At 40.9% G+C, this 20789-nt stretch overlaps 1 long non-coding RNA gene across 1 annotated transcript in view; it reads left to right on the top strand.

Annotated features, from left to right (window-relative positions):
- Positions 1–20789, top strand: part of LOC135365612 (uncharacterized) — a 224384-nt gene that overhangs the window by 114709 nt on the left and 88886 nt on the right. The window contains exon 5 of the long non-coding RNA XR_010413756.1: positions 17775–17865. This is a non-coding gene — a long non-coding RNA (uncharacterized LOC135365612). The remainder of the gene's footprint in view (positions 1–17774; positions 17866–20789) is intronic.

Genomic DNA, 20789 nt, shown 5'->3' with positions numbered 1-20789 from the left:
GTTGAATCCAGTCTTCCAGCACATTCAAAAAATGTTAGATTTGGCTCCTTCAGAAACTGAATTGGCTCTTTCAGATCAAGACAAGAGTCTACTTATTCCACAGAAGCAGTAATTCAGTCCTAGTTGTCCTGGTGGCCTAAAAAAGTCAATGCTGCTTCCAGAGGTGCCTGATTTGCTCCCAGGATGTAATTTATGTACCAGGGAAATCTGATTTGGTAAGTCTTTGTTCTGTGAAGCTCAGAAGCAGGTCAGAAATTGAGAATGCAGCACATGACCTTGGAATTTGTGGTAAAGATGCAGTACCACTCAAAATGGAAATAATAAAGCCTCCACATTCTGGAAGAGATTTTTTTGGTGCATATTTCTTCTTGTTCAACTTTGCAACCCTTGATCTAGGGAAGACTTTCTCTAACATCATGCTGCTGCCAGCGTAGAGCTCATTCCCTTAATGTCTTATGTAACTCAATCGCCGTGTGACAGTTGCTGAAGAAAGAACTGATAACAACGACCCACGCCAAAAACCCCTTTTCCTTCTACACCATGGTCTTTTCCCCTACATTCATTCTCTTGTCATGTTTGTTTTCAGTTTGTCCAGGGCATGTTAGAGATTTGGAGTTAAATGTGAATCACCGCTCAAGTGGGGAACATTCTCATTTCTTACCTTGCCAAAATGACTAACAAAGTACAAATGAGCAGAGGATGAGAAGGTTGTATTTTGGCACCAAGGAGTCCTCCCTCCGGGACCCCCTTCACCAATCTGCTCCACTACCCAGCTCTTTCCTTGATTAGCTTTGATTTTAATGTTGCAGTGTGTTTTGTTAGTTAATAGATGGTGTTTTTTGTATTAGGCAGTATAGGGAAGCATGAAAAGAAATAGAATGTGAGGTCCTTGCTCTCAGAATGCCTATAATCAAAGGGCTCCATACCCTGTAATCTTTCTCTTTTGAAGATTTTAAGGATAGCCTCTCAACTGTCCTCCTCTCTTTTATGGGTCTGCATTGGGGAACGGTGAGATGATCACATTTTATTTCTCATCAGGAAAATGTGGAAGGACTCAGAAACATTTAAAATATTAATTAGCAGCAACCATGCAGGAACTGGGCAGAATTTCATATGACCTTGGGACTGAGAGTTTGGTTAACCGGGAATTTTGATCAGCATGGCAAGTAAGGAAGAGCTGGTAACTTATTTTAAGCTAGAGAACCCCAAATTAAGCTTCTCTTCATTTTATCACTGGGCTGTATACTGACAATGTGGATTTCCGAGACAGATGGTTCTCCACTGGGAGCAGTCAACAGTGTTTAGCAACCTGAACTTTCCATAACTCCAGTGATAAGCTGAGATGCTCCAGCCAGGCAGCTGGGATACTAAGATCCAGATGTGCAGGACTAGCAGGTGCTGAGGAGGATGCTAGGTTGAGGATGTGGTTTTTAGCTGTGCCTCAGGAGTACATAAACCACAGTATATTGGCTTTTTGCTCTGTTGGCCAGAGACTGTATGTATGTAGAGTCTGCCTCCTACTGCATTTTTTCCATGGCTTGTGTCCACTTGCTTATTGTCCTCCAGGTAGTGATGCTGTATTTAGGCTTCCAAAAGAAATATTTTTTCTATCTCCCAGGAAAGTCAAGGGAAGATCTGTACAAGTCTTTGATTCCCTAATGGTGCCTGGCATGTAGTAGGTACTCAAAAATATACTTGTCGATTAAATCAATGATTGATTAAATAAAATCCAGTGAAAGAAACTAACTCCCGTAGCTCTCAGACAGTCATCATCTCCTTTAGATGAACAGAAAATCAGTCTCCATTTATTTTCACACTCTGCATAAGTTTCCTTTTCTTACTGACACTTGCTGGTTAGTGACGATGATGCTTTGAATTAGTCAGGAGATTGATGAAGGGATGGTGAGCCCTGCCACATTTAGGTTTGTTGAATATTGCAAACTGCTTTGTGTTCAGAAGAACCCAGAGCATGTTTGGCAAAGTACTTTCTTCTCAATGTTTTAAGAGCATGTGGATTTAAGATGGAAATTTAATCTGCATGTTCATTTACACGTAACTCATCAAAACATTTTAAGCAGCGCTTTGAAGTCTTCAGAGCTTTTTCAATCCATTTTATGGAAACTTTTCAAGTGTTTCTGGGATTTTCGTGAAAATCTGTGTTTGGCTAAGATCAAGCATACTGGGTACTGGATCCTCTCATTCCCGAATATTTCATATTGACCTAAATCTCATACCCTATATTCATGAGTTCCATTACAGTGCCAACCCATTCCCTTATTTCTAAATTGATATTGTTCATTAAACTTCATGGAGAGAGGGACAAATAACTGAAACTCAAAAGGAACAAAAACATTGTCAGCCTTTGATGGACAAAAGCTGACCATAGTCAGTCTTCAATGCCATTGTAATGGAAGGTAAAGGTGAGCAATTCAAACTAGCCAAAAGGAAGAAAGAATTCCATTTGGTTTGAGAACGACTGGTGTCTTTACGAGTTGATAAAACTTTGTATGGCCAGAAACATTTATTTAGTTTCAGTTAGGTCCAGAAAACATTGATCCATTTTTGGCAGAGAGTGGCATGGTTGTTCTTGAATTTTGGCTAGAGGATTGGGTCAGGACAGGGTAGAGTTTAGGCATGCAGGAGAGTGGCTCCTTCTCTTAGACCAGAGGGAATGAGAGGAGAGAGAGGAAGGAAGTAGCATTTTTATGATGGATGCATATGTATGTATGAGGTTATATGCTTTCATTTTCTCAAGTTGTAGACAACGTGGTTGGTCAATAGTTAGAAATATGAGCATGCTTAAAATATGAGAAATCTTGAGGAGAATAGTGAGCAGTAAATATATATTGATGTGGGATAAAACATGTATGTAATATTTGCTCAGGGAAAAAGAGGCAACTGGCCCAGCCCCAGTAAAAGGTCTTGAATTAGTCATTTGCAGTGACTCTGTTGGCAAGTGGCAAAAAGCCAACCAAGACTTGAGGGGAAAAAAAAAAAAGAGTATTTATTAGTCTACATGGTTAGCCACCAAATACTGTCCTCAGGAATTTTCAGGCTCTGTCACCTTCTGAGTTGCCTTATCCTGAAGCAGGTGGTTCTGTGTGGTAGCAGCAGATCTAGACTTACATTCTGTTTGGAAAGATGAGATTAAGCTTGAGATGCTGGAGTTTATGTAAACTTTCTAATATGGAACCCTGCTGGGGGATAACACATTACAGACTATGGCCATGCAAATGGTTGCAGGAAGGTAGAGATGGAAGTATTGAGATTGGAGGAAGCTGGGGAAGGGGGAGGCCAGGGCCAGGGCATCTTCACTAAGACACATTCAAGGTGACATTGGAGTTGGGGTAAGAAGGACCACTTTGAACTACATGCCAGTTTTCCATGAATGAAAGGCAGTGGCTGGGAAGTTTCTAGATGACAGTAACAAGAAAAAGTGTTTTATATAAATAGATGGTATAAAAAAGGCGGTTATTTTCCTCCCAGTGAAGACAAGGATTAAAGTTGGAGAGGCACTAGGAGTTAGGAGAATCCTGACTTTTACGTGATAGAAACCCAAAACCAATTAGTTCAGACTAAGGGGAATTTATTGGTAAATGTGGTCAAACTGAGGAGAGAGCATGGCTGGTTGGAGCTGCCCCTGGGTGACTGGAGTCAACGATGTCCCCACCAATGGCACTGTCTTTCTCTACCACTCATTTTGCATCTCTTCACCTTTAGACTTCTATTCTGAAAAATGTGACAGCTCATATTTTTCAGCTTTGCTACATAAGAACTCTCCCTCTTCCCTCAGCTCTAATGTGATAATTTTCAGAGGAGAACTCTAGCATAGCCCAGTTAGGTGCCCATTTTGTTGGCTTTAATACTGTGGCCAGTGATGTGGGAAACTATGATTGGTCCAGTTAGTATCAAGAGTCCAGCCCTACTGGGTGATAGACACTGGGGAGGGTATGTGCTATGGTGAGCGCTGTGAATTGTGCAAGACTGTTGAATCTCAGATCTGTACCTCTGAGGCAAATAATGATATATATGTTAAGAAAAAAACAAAGGAAGAAGAAGATAGCAGGAGGGGAAGAATGAAGGGGGGGAATCGGAGGGGGAGACGAACCATGAGAGACAATGGACTCTGAAAAACAAACTGAGGGTTCTAGAGGGGAGGGGGGTGAGAGGATGGGTTAGCCTGGTGATGGGTACTAAAGAGGGCACATTCTGCATGGAGCACTGGGTGTTATGCACAAACAATGAATCATGGAACACTACATCAAAAACTAATGATGTAATGTATGGTGATTAACATAACAATAAAAAAAAAAGAGTCCAGCCCTAGACCAATCACTGTGCCTCAGGAGGTGGGACCTGAAGTACTGTGTTCAGAATAAAGTTCAAGTTCTTACTATGACCTGTAGGCCTTACTCATCAGATTTCCTGCCAGATCTTCAACTATGTCCCCATTCCTGCCTCACAAATCTCCCTGTCCTTCCTTGATTACATCGAATGTGCCTCTGGATCAGCATCTCTGTCTCTGCGATTCCACAGAAATGCTTTCCTTCCAGATGCCTGTATGATTAAATTCCCCGCTTGATTCAGGTCTCAGTTTATATATATCATCTCCCAGAGAGGTCTTCCCTGACCACTCTATCCAAAACAATGCCCCCTGTCCATCTACTCTGTAGCTTCTCCTGCCTGTTTCTTCATAACATTTGTTACGTCCTGACGTCTTATATATTTGTTTATTTTGCCTCCTCAGAGAGAATGGGAGCCCCATAGGAGTAGGGAGTTTTGTCTGTTTGGTTTATTGCTATATATTCAGCACCTTGAAAGGTGCCTGGTCCACTCTGCCTCCAGGTGGGAGAACTATCTCCAGGTGAGATTTAAACAGCAGAGCTCATCTGCCCACAATCAGGCAAGGACCACATCCTTGTTCAGCTCACCCTCCTTCCCAGGTCTGCTTCATTCTCTCCCTTATAAGAATTTCCTGAGAATGTCCCCACAATAAGTCAGGTATAACAGAGTCCCCAGGTCAGGATCTACTTCTAGGAAACTTGACTTAATACATCTATATTAAAGTTACCTGTTTTATGGGGGCACCTGGCTGGCATAGTTGGAAGAGCATGCAACTTTTGATCTCAGGGTCGTGAGTTTGAGCTGTGGGTGTAGAGTTTACTTAAATAAATAAAATATATGTTTTAAAGTTACCTGTTCTATATATTATCAACTAAAAATTTTAAAATAAAGCCTTCTACTCAATAAGTAGGCACATAATGAAATTTCCTAAAATAAGTGATGAAGATAAAGCCTCTTTTTGAACAGTAAGATTGGGATCTCCTAGGGAGAGAATTATGCTAGAAGATGAGGGTGGTGCTGCTCTGTGCAAACAAAATAATCCTACCGACCCCTCCTCCTGGTCCATGGAGCATGGGAGACTGCATAGAAGCATCTGTTCTAGCCGTGTCTGGAGGAAAAGCCCAGTTTAGTTAAGGCAGAAGAGTGAAGGAAATGAACATTCAGTAAAGAGGCAAAGGGTATAGAGAGGTTTGTTTATCTTGGTGTGGAGGATCCAGATGGAAGAGTGGAAAGGTCTGGAAGATCAGAGAGAAGACAGAAGGGAGGAGGGGAAGCAGAGGACAGTATGGAAATGGGACTTCGAAGAGAAGAGATTTCTAGAGGGTGTTATATTTGGGGTAGTAACAAGGCATGACAGGGAGGATGTGGTATTAATTCCAAATGGCTTTATTCTGGGCCTATATGCTTTAGAGTCAGCTTCACTTGGGGCTGGGGTGGGCTGAAATGGCTGTGAACCAGCAGTCTTGACCTCCTGGTGTCTAGCTCACAGCTTCAGGGATGGTCTGTGCAGGTCGACTCTCAGGACAGGTGGGCTCAGGGTGCCTGGGAGGAAATACTGAGAAGCCTGCCTTTGGGTCAAAAGTTACTAGATTTTGCCCCATATTTTAAATATAGAAGGTCAAATGGGAATTAAAAATATTTTTAATACTAGCTTAGCAGCACTAAAAACAAACAATTTTCAATCCTTCAAATGATGGGATCTTATTACTACAATTTAAAAATCCCTTACTTGAAATTTAGAATTGACTTCAGAAAGCAAACAAAGTTTTTGGAAATTCATGCAAAATTTTGTGTATATGTGTTTTTGTGCCTATTTGTGGGAGAGGGCCTCACAGTGATGGTGATGATGGCAGTGACTGTGGTGAAGGCGATGATGGTGGTGATGGTGGTGACAGGGGTGACTGTGGTGAAGCTGGTGATGTGACTGTGGTGAAGGTGATGATGGTGGTGATGTGACAGGGGTGACTATGGTGAAGGCGGTGATGCTGGTGATGGCGGTGACTGGGGTGACTATGGTGAAGGCAGTGATGGCGGTGATGATGGTGACTGTGATGGCTGTGGTGAAGGTAATGATGGCAGTGATGGTGGTGACTGTGGTGAAGGCGATGAAGGTGATGGTGGTGACTATGGTGAGGGCAGTGATGGCGGTGACAGGGTGACTATGGTGATGGTGGTGATGGCAGTGTTGGTGGTGACAATGGTGACTGTGATGGCTGTGGTGAAGGTGATGAAGGTGGTGACAGGGGTGACTATGGTGAAGTTGGTGATATGGTGACTGTGGAAAAGGTGGTGATGGTGGTGATGGTGGTGATGGTGGTGACGATGGTGAAGGTGATGATGGTGATGATGGGGGTGATGTGACCTCCCAATGCTTCCTGGTGAAGTGGCACCAGTCAGCCCAGGGCAAATGTCTGGAGGAGGTAACAAGGGTCAGCGGCAGAGGGAATGGGTGCCCTGGCTGGGGAGGGCAATTTGGGAGAGTTGCCAACAGCATCTACTGCAACATGTAATGCAGTTCTATCTGTGTTTAACTCTAAACTGTCTCTGAAAATTTTGAAAGTCAATAAATAGCCAAATATATATCGAGAGTGTATTATGTGCGAGATATTTTAAATTTAACAAAAAATTACCTCTTTACTTAGTGGAAATAGGACTATCAGTTGTTAAACTGTTGCAAGTTAATGATCCTATTTTAAGTCATCTTTTGGTCTGTGTTGGGTGTTCTGCTGATAAAAGCTCTAAGTAATAGAAGAGACTGGCGTGCTTTGGTAAAACCGAGCATCTTGGATCTGAGAAATCCCTGTCTCAGACCTCAGTTGGTCTGGGACAGTGGTTCTTAAACTTTAGTATGCATCAAATTCACCTAGAGGGCTTGTCAGAGCACAGATTTCAGTCTTTTTCCACCTCCGCCCGTCCTTTTCCGATTCAGTGGGGCTGGAGACTCTGAGTTGCTAACATGCTCCCAGATGCTGCTGCTGCTGATTGTGCGTCTGTATTACTGCTCTAGGAATCGAGGAGCTCTTATTTCAAGCCATCAAGGATAGTTGAGGCAGTCTCTTCTTAGTTCTACTTGTAAACACACACATACACACACACACACAACCAGTGACAGTTTAATGTGCATTTTCCTCCTTAGTTGTATTTGTTTATGGTCGTGTCCTTAAGATTGCAAGATCTATCCAGGTGGGCATTGTAGAGGCCACTAGAAAACTGTGAATAGTTTTCCTGAAGATAAAATGAAGATCTCAATTAGCACCATACATGAAATATAATGCAAGCCACAAAATGTTATTTAAAAATTTCCAGTAGGCACATTAAAAAAAATAAAAGGAAAATGGTGAGATTAATTTAATAATATATTTCACTTAATCCAGTAATGCAAAATACTACCATTTTAGCCTGTATAAAATTACTGATTTATTTTGTAGTGTTCCTTTCTGAAACTAGCCCTTAGAAGTCTGGTGTATGGTACATTACAGTTTGTACTAGCCACTTCTCAAATGCTTGGTATCCACGTGTGGGCAGTGGCTACCAGACTGAACAGGGCAGAAGACGGTCTGCTTTTGTCAGAATCATTTAACTCATGATCTGGTTAATCAAAAAAATGTGAGTTCTCTCTTTTATTGTCAATTCTCCAATTTTCATTTAGTAGGTAGGACTCTGCTCTTTATGGTCCTCACAATGTGCAATAATAATAAAGAGGTCCACAAAGGCTGCTGAGGGTGCCAGAGAGTCTCTGAGTCTGTCTGCCTGCAGAATGCAAGGGAGAAGCAGCACTTACTCAAGAAAATTTTGTGATTTTGATAAATGAGTCAGGAGCCCCCTGTCACCAAGGATGTCATACTTCCCAATAATTGCAAATACTGAATCAATCCAACATACCAGGTGGAAAACAAGATCGCCCACACTTTATTTCAGCCATTCCATCAGCCTGGGGGGTAACGAGGTAAGTCTGAGGACTCCATAGCACATGGAAGCAAGTCAATGGGAAGCTGTCGAAGGTTGGTTCCAATTAGTCTGAGGTTAGCGAGAGGTTTAGCCTCATTTCTGACTACAGGCAGGGTGCTAAAACTCATGTAATGCAAATGAGAAAAATAATGAAAACAATTTATATATATAGGACTTCCATATAAAATGCTTTCATATGTGCTATTTCTCCCTTTGTCTTGGTGTCCAGAAGTAGGTAGCATTTGTATTCTTTCTCCCCCATTCTACAGATCACTGTGGACAATGACTTGCCCCTGGTGGCATAGTTATTGGTGCATGAGCTTGGAGTTAAATCAATGTTCTGATTGTTACCTTGTCCCATGGCACCCAGATACCTCCTGTGAAGTATGCAATGTGGGTGCCTGGGGGTGTGAGAGATGGAGAAAGCAAGACCTCCAATCATTTTTACAATTGATTGATGTCAAGTATTTCCTGACATACGTATTTTTTCCTTTCTGATAAATTTCAAGTGGAAGGACCTTCCAGTGGTTTGACTTACCTCTGGAAACTTGAATAACATGTATGTTTCCTTTCTGAGCTTTTATAAAAGACCCTAATGGAAAAACCAAACAGCTGAGAAATTGTCACTTGGCCTACTTTTGGTACAGCTTACCCACTCCCACTACCTACGTGGGCCTCTGTTCCCTATTCCCAAGACAGGGAACTTGAATTGGGATCCAGTGTCCCATTTCATTTCTTTAGGTAGGCCGTATGCAAGAACTGGGAGAAGTTAGTCTCCCCTTGAGTGAGACGTTTAGACACAGAAGGACGAGGCAGTTCCAAGGGTTCAAAGACAAAGATGAGGGCATCACACAGCTTTTTAATGTTCCCATGGTTTGTGGGATAATATAGAATGCAAGGGAGAAGCAACATTTCTTTAAAAAAAAATAATTTCTGATCTTGATTAATAGGAGTCTGTTCCCAACTCTGTGCTCAAACCTGGCTGCAATGAGAAATACCTGAGGTAGGAGGTTATTTTTTAAAATATGGGGCTGACCAGGCTTGTCACTCAAAAATTCTGATTTCACTGCTCTAGGGTGAGAGGCTGGTGCTGCTGTTTCAGGTGATTCTAACGTGAGACCCAAGCTGAGAGGCAGTGTAAAGTATACATTTTTTGTAAAGTAAAATTTTTTCTTGTCATTCCTTCCCATCCATGCATAATTTCCAGGATTTCTGGGAAAATCAAACTTCATTTCAAAAGTGCAATTTGAGGTTTAAAAAGAGAAGAAGCTGCTTTCTTATTTAGAAAGGTCTACAAATCCATCTGGAGGGCAGATTCAACAGGAAAGAACTGACCCCGGGTCTGGGAATGGCCCTGGAGGACTGTGAGGTGGGACTGGGTTGCTGACTGGAGATGGCTAACCAGGTGTTGCCCACTTTTTAAAAAATTACAGAGCTACTTTTAATACATTGGGGTGAGCCCCACGGGAATAAAAAACACTGAGAAGGGGTAACCCCCTCACCCCTGGAGCACATTTTAGTCTTCTCTCTTTTCCCCTCTCAGACTCATTTTCTGTTAACTGGTGACATGAATTGCTAGTAGGAGTTTGGGCATCATATTCGTTCCTGTTTTTGTAGAATGGAGCTTTATATTCTTAGTCCAGTTTTGGATAAATGACAGATTAAGAAAGACCTGAGTTAAAGTCCTACCTCTAGAGAATAAAGCTAGAACAGGCTAGTTCTTTATTCTCTAGTCGTCAGTGTCCTCATCTATCAAATGGGGACAATATTTATATCATTTGGTTGCTGTAAAGATTAAATTACATACGTAGACTGTTTAACACTGAGTAGGGAGGCTTGCATTTAATGAAGTATCAACAAGGAGCAGCTATTACTACTCCCCTATTAATTGTGAGCTTTCTCTTTACAGTAAATCAACATATAGCAGACAGATGCTCCATCCTCTTGGTTTCTCCTAGTCCTTCTCCCACCTGCCTTCTCTTGAAGAAACCCACAACAGGATCTCTCCATGTACACCAACCCTCTCCCTGTCCCTACGAAAGTTTTGCCATTTTTTTTTATATGGCTCTCAGTTTCTTCTGAAGGGCAATGTTGTTTAAGAGAAAAACTGCCCATTATAGCAATTTTACTTACTTGACCTCATTTTTCTCTATTTAAAGCCCAATGTTAGTTTGTATTGTTGACTGAGTTTTTCCATTCCTTATCACCAGTTTTGGCAAATATCACTGGGACCTGCCTAGTGAATCACACATGTCCCCCTTTTCATTTCTAGATTTTTATACAGCAGTCAGTGGGCAAAACTGATTTCTTGCCCTCAAGAATGGCCTTTCTTACTCAGTTTTCAGATATATAATTCTCACCAGCCCCTTCCGCCACCGCCAGCCACATCCTTTTCTTCATCTCAAAACCAACTTCCTTAGTAAGAATTGCCACAGAAGGCCACCCAGATTATGCTTTTGCATTTCTGGGGGCAAACCATGAACGCAGACTAGGATGTAAATGGTTCTCCCTAGAAGTTTTCTGTGACTGCCCTATAACTGTGTAACTGTATACCTTCAATATTCCTCCCAGACTTATTCTCTTGGATTTATTAAGAGCCCTCATTTTCCAAAGTGGTTGTACCACTTTCCATTCTCACCAACACAGGTGTATGAGAGTTCCAGTTCCTCCACATCCTCACGCATACTTGGTATAATCAGTTTTTGTAATTTTAGCTCTTTTATTTTTAATTTAATTTAATTTAATTTTTTTTGAGAGAGAGCGTGAGCAGTGGAGGGAGGGGCAGAGGGAGAGGGACACAGAATCTTAAGCAGACTCACGCCCAGCTCAGAGCCTGAGACAGTGCTTGGTCTCATGACCCTGAGATGATGACCTGAGGTGAAACCAAGAGTCAGAAGCTTAACCACCTGAGCCACCCAGGTGCTCCTAATTTTAGCTCTTCTGATAGGTGCACAGCAGTACCTCAGTAATGGTTTTAATTTGCATTTCCTTAAAGACTAATGGTGTTAAGCATCTTTTCTTCTGCTTATTTGCTATTTATAAATCTTTAGTGAAATGTCTATTCTGATCTTTTGCCCATTTAAAAAATTAGATTGTTGGGGCGCCTGGGTGGCTCAGTTGGTTAGGCGACTGCCTTCGACTCAGGTCATGATCCTGGAGTCCCTGGATCGAGTCCCGCATCGGGCTCTCTGCTCGGCAGGGAGCCTGCTTCTCCCTCTGACCCTCCCCCCTCTCATGTGCTCTCTCTCTCTCTCATTCTCTCTGTCTCAAATAAATAAATAAAATCTTTAAAAAATAAAATAAAATAAAATAAAAAATTAGATTGTTTTCTTAGTATTGACTTTTGAGACACACACACACATACTCATTATATATGCATATACATAATATATATACTTTTGAATTTTGATAATGTTTCCTTGTGAACTTGTAAATTCCTCAGAAAAGGGAGGTTCCTTGAGAACACAAGACACATTATAATATGTAAATCCAAGACATCCAGTTGAGATTCAAGTGCTTGATGGATACTTCTTAAGCATTTGGTGGTGGTGAGGACCAGTCCACGTGTCTCTGTCGCACATTTGGAAACCGTGCTACACAGAGTCAAATACTTTTTAACATTAAGACCTAATCCTATTTAAAGAGTTCTGTATGCATAGCATATGCTATACAATTTACAACAGAAGTACTTTCAAAGTTTTTTTAGAGAATGAAAATTTGGTAGTTTCCCCCAAGTGGTTAAACCAGGAAGCATTTGCTTCTAAATTATTGGCGATCTGCTTGGAGTACCAGTTTAATATTTCCAGTGGACTGTCTTTGTAGATAATTTTAAGAATAAATAAACAATTTTAAAGGAACTGGTGTCTGTTTACCAAATGCAGAATGTGTCGGTCAGTTATATTGCCAAAGGGCAGAACCGTGGTTTCTGAAAATAACTTTAAGAAGTTCAGACCAATTGGCAACCCAAACCAAATTATCTTACAAAGCACAATGTCCCTTGGGATAAATGGCATTTGAAAAGTGAATATGAATAATATATTAAACCTGTCATAGTAGTTCTGCCCTCTTTCTTCATGTGCAAGTTGGTAGCAGCAACTCTGAGAAAAGATTATTCTATTGGATTGAATGATACCCCGTACAGTACTGTGGCGTATAATACTAGTTCTTTTAATTTGAGCTTAATTTCATTTTTAGGCTTAATGGACCATTGCCAGGGGGTCAGTGGGGCCTTTATGGATTCCCTAGTTCTTCCTGATTCTTCTGGTGGGCTGTCAGCTAACCAAACCCAGAACTTCCACTTACTGAACCGCCCAAGGAGATGCCTTAGTTTTGTTTTATCCTCTGACTCTGATTCAGTCTCACATCCAGAGATCTTTCCAGTTGCAATTTTCAGTTTGTTTCCTTTTGTCTCATTCCCAGAGCCCAGCCCTTTCATTCTACCTGAACGGGGCAGCTTCATGTAGGAATTTTTTTAACTTTGCTAACTACACGATTGAAGGCTCTACTCACTTTATGAAAAGGGATTATTTTGTTGAAGCTTCTTATTTTCATGATATGATTTACATATGGGATTCTCTGTTTTTTTTTTTTTTTTTTTTCTGTTGTTTGGATGCTGAATTAGATGACCAGAATCTTATAATAATCACCATAATCCCCTGGCAATTCATAGAGTATTTGTAAGTCCCCAACACTTTTTTATGTTATCTTTAATCTTGACATAATTTTCTAAGAGAGGTCTTAATTTACTCATTTTACAGATGAGAAAAATAAGTTATCTGCCCAAGATCACACAGCCAGTAAGTGACAGAGCTTATTATTGTTATTACTGGCAGCAGCAATAATTGTTTATAGTTGTGAAAGCTTTGTGCTAGAATTCGGAAAAAATAAATGATACGCATGGGAAGATGGTGTGCCTGAATTCATTTACAGCTTTAAAAAGATATGAAATGAAGACTGAGGGCTTTAGGGTCATGGGAAGCTTCTATAATCTCTTGACAAATCAAATATTTTGACATCTATTATCACCCATTTTTTTTCCAATTGGTAAAGAGAGAAAAGTTTTGTTTATTTACATACATGGATTTCCAAAATTTGTTACTTTGGATCTTTTATCTTATGGAGTGAATGAGTACTTTTTTTCTTCTAATTAGTTTTTAAACTGATTGAAAAAATCTACTAGTTTACAAATTTTACAAGCGTGTATTATTTCATGTACAGACATTGAAAAATGACCATTTAGAATATTTGTACTCAGTCATCCCATTCAGATACAAATAAAGAAGGCAAAGTTACCTTCCTAAAGCTGAAGGTAGCCTTCCAGTGAAGTGTATTTCAGAACTTGGAATAGACAAAGCTGTTATAATGTGGACATCATTGTTTGTGGGAGCTGATAAGGTCAGATTAGACAGAAATTAATACCGTACAAAATTCCTGTATGTAATATGTAATTCCTCTTACATATAGAAATGAAATAAATTGATATTGTATTACTGGATGTAATAGAAGTTTATAAATAGTGAGTACATAATCTTTACCAAATTAAAGAAGAGCATATTGGGGAAGCTTTTCTCAATGAATTGATGTGCATTATGCACTCAGGTTATGCCCCCCTGCAAATCTGTGCTATGCACTATATGAGAGCACTTGCGAGACATGTATTTAGAAATCCTTACATCCCCATGACAATCTATAACATCCCTTCACAACACTTGCCAGTTTTAAATTGTCCTTGTATTTCAACGATCAGTTGACTAGTGGCCAGCTCTCTCACTGGGCTGCAGACTTCTTGATGGCACGGACCACACTTGATTTGCTCACCATTGGATCTGTCTGGCATGGTTTCTGGCACATAACATGTACTCATGTCATAGTTGTTAAATAATTGTTAAGTAAGTAAACAAATTCTTGCTTTGCTGGGATTATAGTCTGAGAAGGAGGCAAGCTAGACACAACACCTCTATGCCTCTTACCCTCACAGGTGGAAGAGGACTGTGCTGGTGGCTTGTGTGCCCCCAGAATCTCCAAGTCCTTCCAATTCTTGCCTGCAAGTAGAAGAAGGGTGGGATAAAGCATCTGGCATGTCCATGTTACAGTCAACATGAGGACAGAGACTTTCAGTTTCTCGGACAAAAAGGGAATTTTTTCACCTGAGTTGGGGTCAGGTAGCCGAGGGTATTCAATAACCTTTTTAGGAGAGGGGCTGTGAAGCTCCCTATTATAAACTTCTGGGGGGCCAACTCACTTCTGCTGTCCTCCTACCTGGCTAAGGTGGGGCCTGGGCAAACTTTAGGGAATCCCCTATTCACTCCTTTTAAAACAGAGTTCTTTTTTTTTTCTTTCTTTATTTTAAATTTTATTATATTATGTTAATCACCATACATTACATCATTAGTTTTTGATGTAGTGTTCCATGATTCATTGTTTGTGTATAACACCCAGTGCTCCATTAAATGTGTGCCCTCTTTAATACCCATCACCAGGCTAACCCCTCCCCCACCCCCTCCTGTCTAGAACCCTTAGTTTGTTTCTCAGAGTCCATCATCTCTCACGGTTCATCTCCCCCTCCAATTCCCTCCCCCTTCATTTTTCCCTTCCTACTATCTTCTTTTTTTTTTTAACATATAATGTATTATTTGTTTCAGAGGTACAGGTCTGTGATTCAGCAGTCTTACACAATTCACAGCACTCACCTTAGCACATACCCTCCCCAGTGTCCATCACCCAGCCACCCCATCCCTCCCACCCCCCACCACTCCAGCAACCCTCAGTTTGTTTCCTGAGATTAAGAATTCCTCATATCAGTGAGATCATATGATACATGTCCTTCTCTGATTGACTTATTTTGCTTAGCATAATACCCTTCAGTTCCATCCACGTCGTCGCAAATGGCAAGATTTCGGGGTTTTTTTTTGATGGCTGCGTAATATTCCATTGTATATGTATACCACATCTTATTTATCCATTCATCTGTTGATGAACATCTGGCTCTTTCCATAGATTGGCTACTGTGGACATTGCTGCTATAAACATTGGGGTGCACGTAGCCTTTCGGATCACTACATTTGTATCTTTGGGGTAAATACCCAGTAGTGCAATTGCTGGGTCATACGGTAGCTCTATTTTCAGCTTTTTGAGGAACCTCCGTACTGTTTTCCAGAGTGGCTGCACCAGCTTGCATTCCCACCAACAGTGTAGGAGGGTTCCCCTTTCTCCGCATCCTCGCCAACATCTGTTGTTTCCTGACTTGTTAATTTTAGCCATTCTGACTGGTGTGAGGTGGTATCTCATTGAGGTTTTGATTTGGATTTCCCTGATGCCGAGCGATGTTGAGCACTTTTTCATGTGTCTTTAAAACAGAGTTCTAAGTTTCTAACGTGGAAATGAGTGCGGAAGTGGGCCCCATAAATGGACTTTTTATAGCCAACTTAGGTGAAATGTTGACTGCATTTTCTGTATATTGAGAGATGATTGGCAACAGGAAGCCAACTTGAATAATAATTCAGCCCAATTAAAGAAGGATATATGAAAAGTAGTTTTAGCTTTCAGTGTAGGAAACTTCATGTTGGAGAGAGAGCCAGTTATAAACAGGCCCTTGGTTTATATTTATATTTTAGAGGACATGATTAATTCTTTTTTTTTTTTTTAAAGTTTTATTCTAAAGTAATCTCCACACCCAATGCGGGGCTTGAACTCACAACCCCAAGATGAAGAATTGCATGCTCCACCAACTGAGCCAGCCAGGGGCCTCAAGGACATGATTAAGTCTTAAAATAATGAACAAAATAACAAAACAAGCATAAATTAAACTGCATGTGCTATATAAAAACTTGTTTTATTCCCCCAAACATATATTTAGGTAAAATACATAAATAGGTAGAAGCTTTAATCCCAATGAAGTTCTGGAAGCAGTGAAGTCATGCATCATAACTTGGTATGTGATATTTAAGTGACCTTATTATAAAAGACCTTTGGAATGATATGTCAGGAAAGGAGCAGATCTACAGGACCAGAGGAAGCAATCAATTCCCTATGTGGATGTCACTCTGCCTCGGGATCGCTGAAGTCTAAATTTGGGAAGAGCTGACAGGAACCTGGCTGATGCCATTCGCCACAGACCTGCAGGGAGAAGCAAGCTAGTCCTGGAGGCTTGTGGTCCTGGAGAAAGGACATCAGGGCTTTAACAGCTCCCTCAGAATGCTTTTGTTATACAGTTTCTTCCTCTATCCCTTTATCCAGGTTGTCAATTTTACTCTCCCTAGACCCGACCGATGATTTCAATGATCCCTTCACAATAATCCTTGGGTCCTGGTTCTGATCAGCAAACTGGATGTTTGTTTCATTTTTCAGATATTCCCTTGATTGGTTCCTGGTTCCTGGTCTCCATATTTTGCATTTTTTCCTAAAAGAACAGCATCTGCCACATGCCATATCAATCCTGTAATTGATCCAAGTCCTTTTATATTTGATTAGTCTTCTGAAAGCAATGAGAGTGTCATTCGCTCTCTTAAAAATTTGGTTTCTCTGGATGTCTGTCTGTACTCCAGTGTAGCTAAAATCCTCAAATTTGTGATGCCCACAAATGGGCACACCATCTGAACAAATAGATACGCATTTATATGCCTGCATTATCCTTATTTGAAAAATCAGTGGCCAAAATACAATATTTTACAAATTCTAATTCCCCGAAGTAGAGGATTTGTAGATGTAAGAGTTGACAATTTCAGTCCTCTACATGTGCTTCTTTGTGATTCTTTTCAAAAGTGTATCCTGTTTGGGTGTAAGTTTTCCAAAAATAAGCCATAACCATAAAAAAAAGTTAAACTAAATCCATAAAAATATGTTTAATTAAGTGCAACTAACTGGCATGTTCATTGACTTCTGATACATAAAGGAGAAAGTAGGCTTTATTAATGGAAATGGATATAGAATCAGAATTTCAGAATAAGAAGACATTTTTGAAGGGTGCCTACGTGGCTCCAGTTGGTTAAGCATCTGACTCTTGGTTTTAGCTCAGGTCATGATCTCAGGGTCAGGAGATTGAGCCCTCCACTGGGGAGTCTGCTTGGGATTCTTTTTCTCTCTCTCCATCTTCCCCTTAGCCTGCTTGTGCTCTCTCTCTCTCTAAAAAAATAAGCAAATCTTTAAAAAAAAAAAGAAGACATTTTTGAGCATCTGGTTTTACATTCTTGTTCTTTGAAGAAATTTAGTGTCTTGTTATTTCTCAGTCTTTTGGCTGGGGATGGAGAATAGACTTGTCCAACTTTATAGAGTTATTAGTATCAGAGCTGAAATTAGACCAAGTTCTCCAGACTCTTTTGTCATCATGCTACTTCACCAGCTAAACATTGACATGGATTTGTTTGGGAAATGTGTTATCATACTGTATAAGCAGAGGGGTGGAGATGAGAATGAGCACAGATGAGTGGTAAATAGTGGGGTAAGGAGGTGACTAACTGTATTTTTTCCCATTCTTCTTCTTATAGAGAAATTTTCAAACTCAAAGAGGTCGCCTTGACTATGTTTGGAAAATTGGATGATGAAACCTCATGAACACTATTGACGTTTGTGTAAAAGGTATGTAGGCTCAAGTATCTCCTCAAATTGAAAACTTGTTAGTTTTCTTGAAAAGTAGACTGGCGTTCAAAGATTTTCTAATAATTCGTTTTCTGGTGCTGATGTAAGAGGAAGCAGAAGTGAGCTTACACTGAAAAAACTGATGAAAAGGAAACACGTTCCTAACAAGGTAATCTTTTGCCTAATCAAAAAAATAGTTTTGGTAGGGAGGAAAATGGTTTTTAAAAGAGGTGTGAATCTCTAGATGATACTCTACAATCTTCCAGATACAGGTTTAAATGCATATTTCAACATTCACTTAAAAGGCAATAGTTTTAAATGAACAATTTATTTATTTATTTTTAAAGGTTTATTTATTTGAGAGAGAGAGTGTGCATGTGTGCAAGGAGGGGAGGGGGAAGGGGTAGAGGGAAAGGGAGAAAGAGAATCCTTAAGCAGACTCCCCACTGAGCATGGAGCCAGGTGGGTGGCAGGGCAAGGCTTGATCCCAGAACCCTGAGATCGTGACCTGAGCCAAAATCAAGAATCTAGAGTCAGCTGCTCAATAGACTGAGCCACCCAGGAGCCCCTAAATGCACAATCTAAATTTCACATATATGGAGACTTCAATCTACTCTGAATCTTCTCCCCTAGCACTGTCTTCCACACATTCTTAATCTTTCTTTAGCCCCCTCTTCAGTCCTAATGTGTTGGAAGCTCACCAATCTCACAGGTCATGTTCAGAGATAGCAGCTATGAGAGGCAAAAATACCAGGGCTTCAACTTTGTCCAAGTTCAAGTGAACACGAGATCACAGGAACAAGAGTGGACACGAGGTGTTTGCAGACATAGCATACAGGACAGGTCAGTGGAGCTTTCCAATAGTTCCTTTGGGTTGACTTCATGTCTATGAGCACATGGGTTGTTGTTTGTTTTTTTTTTTAAGTAAACATAAAATAATAAAGCCACGTTTCAGGGCATTAAGTAGATAAATTGAGGAAAAATTTTTAACCAAAAATAATTATGCCTCATTTAGATCTCATGAGCTATTGCTATTTGACAAAGCAGCTGCAGTTTTAAGTAATGGCCAAGTGGGAGCTATATGCACTTTCCGTGCTAGGAGTTGATTATAAATACTGACCTATTGCTCTAAGTAACGTATTAGCCAATCCTTCCTTTGAAGGAAAATACATACATAAAATCCTTTTAAAACCCCTATGGGGTATGTGAGTGTGGGGGGGGGGGGGACCGGTGAGAGTGGGGGAGTGAGGGGTGCTGTGTATATGTGCGTGTTTTTAGGGGGTGGGTGGGCAGGGGCATGGAAAGGCCTTACTGTAGGCAGTCTGTGTTGTAGTGACAATAATATTTTGAATATTCCTATGTGCAAATTGGTGAATCTCAAATTCATGTTGTAACAGGGCTCCTAAAAAACATTTTAACATAATTTTAAGAGGCTGAGTTGATTTAAAAACTGTCATGATGAGTACAGTTGTCAGATATAATATAGAACACCCAGTTAAATTTGAATTTCAGATAAACAGCAAGTACATTCTTAGCATAAGTTTAATCCCAAAGACTGCATGGCATATATTTATACTAAAAATTTATCATTGTTTAGCTGAAATTCAGATTTAAGTGGGTGTCCTGAATCTTTATTTGCTAAATCTAGTAAGCTAATAACTAAGTAAATTATGAAAGTCATGCCTTCAAAATTATTTAGTAGAGCCTAGCTTGAAAATGTGCTACTTCAACATAAAGGAGCTGTTCGTCAACACTTGAGAAAGTTACGATGTGCGGTTTTGCAATACCAAAAAGCTCATGTGCCTGATTTTTGCCTCTTTCTTGTTTTATTTTATTAAACAATACCACTCCAAAGCCCTTGCAGTTATATGCATTCACTTTGAGGGAGGATGCCACATTTTAGCTATTCCCTTATCCTTGAAGACAAAAGCTTTGAAAAATTAGGACCATGTTGGAGTCCTAGATACATAAAGTCTGCTCTCCAGCAAAAAGCAATGTATTGTTTCAAGCTGATTTTCCCCCTTTTCCTTGGGAGAAAAGTACAGCATCTTAAACTAAAGCACACTTCAGCCGTCCCCCTGCGCTTGCTTGGGCCAGCAGCCACAACACAGGCCTTTCATCTAGGCTTCAAAGTGTGGTGGAGGGAGTTGGGGGGAGGGGAGTGGGGAAGAAAGGGAGGGCAAGTTGAATGCAAAAAAAGTAACAAACAAACAAAAAAGAAAAATGGAATGGGCTGGGTAGAAGGAGAAGTCTCCAATCTTTCGATGATCACGTCCCCGCAGCCTGGCCGGACTTCGAGAGGCAAAACCCTCACAGGTTTCCCCTGTTGTGTTTTTTTTTTTTTTTTTTTTTTTTTTGTCGTTCCTGCCACTTCCCATGCTGGGAAGATTCTTGTCATCCCTCACATATTTTATCCACAGAAAAGGCTGCCCTGCCCTGGGCTTGGTGATGGAGGCTGTGCCCCTGGTGTGCCACTCTATCACTGGTTCCCAAGGCTGTCTAGCCTGGGAAAAGCTGCATGGACACGTTCCAAAATCAGCATTACATGCATCATTGTTCTTACCCTCCCTGATTAGAGTGCACACAATGAAAACAACAGCAACAGCCTCGTTTTCTAGCCCTCCTCCCCACAAGGCAGTTCTTAGTCTGTTTTTCTTTCTCTGGGTCTTCCTACAAGTTAACCGCTTCAGTGCTGGGGGAGTCCTGGACCTCACAGCAACTGCCCTGCCAAGTCGCTTTGTGCTTCTGGGAGGTCACCCACGGCCCTGGGGCAGCGCGGGGAGGCAGGCAGGCTTGCCCTTCTCCTGGAAATCTGGGCAAAGCAACTAATGGGGGGCGAGAAGTCCAAAGCTGTGTGTGGTGCTGCTGGGGCTGCTGTGGGCAGGCGTCCCGGGACAGCTCCTTCCAGCCCTGAGCGTGGTGAG

The sequence above is a fragment of the Mirounga angustirostris genome, unplaced genomic scaffold (genome assembly GCF_029215605.1).
Source record: "Mirounga angustirostris isolate CCGP_5_RB_7025 unplaced genomic scaffold, mMirAng1.0.hap1 SCAF_8, whole genome shotgun sequence".
In the NCBI taxonomy this organism is placed as follows: domain Eukaryota; kingdom Metazoa; phylum Chordata; class Mammalia; order Carnivora; family Phocidae; genus Mirounga; species Mirounga angustirostris.
This window is presented reverse-complemented; position numbering and strand designations above follow the sequence as displayed.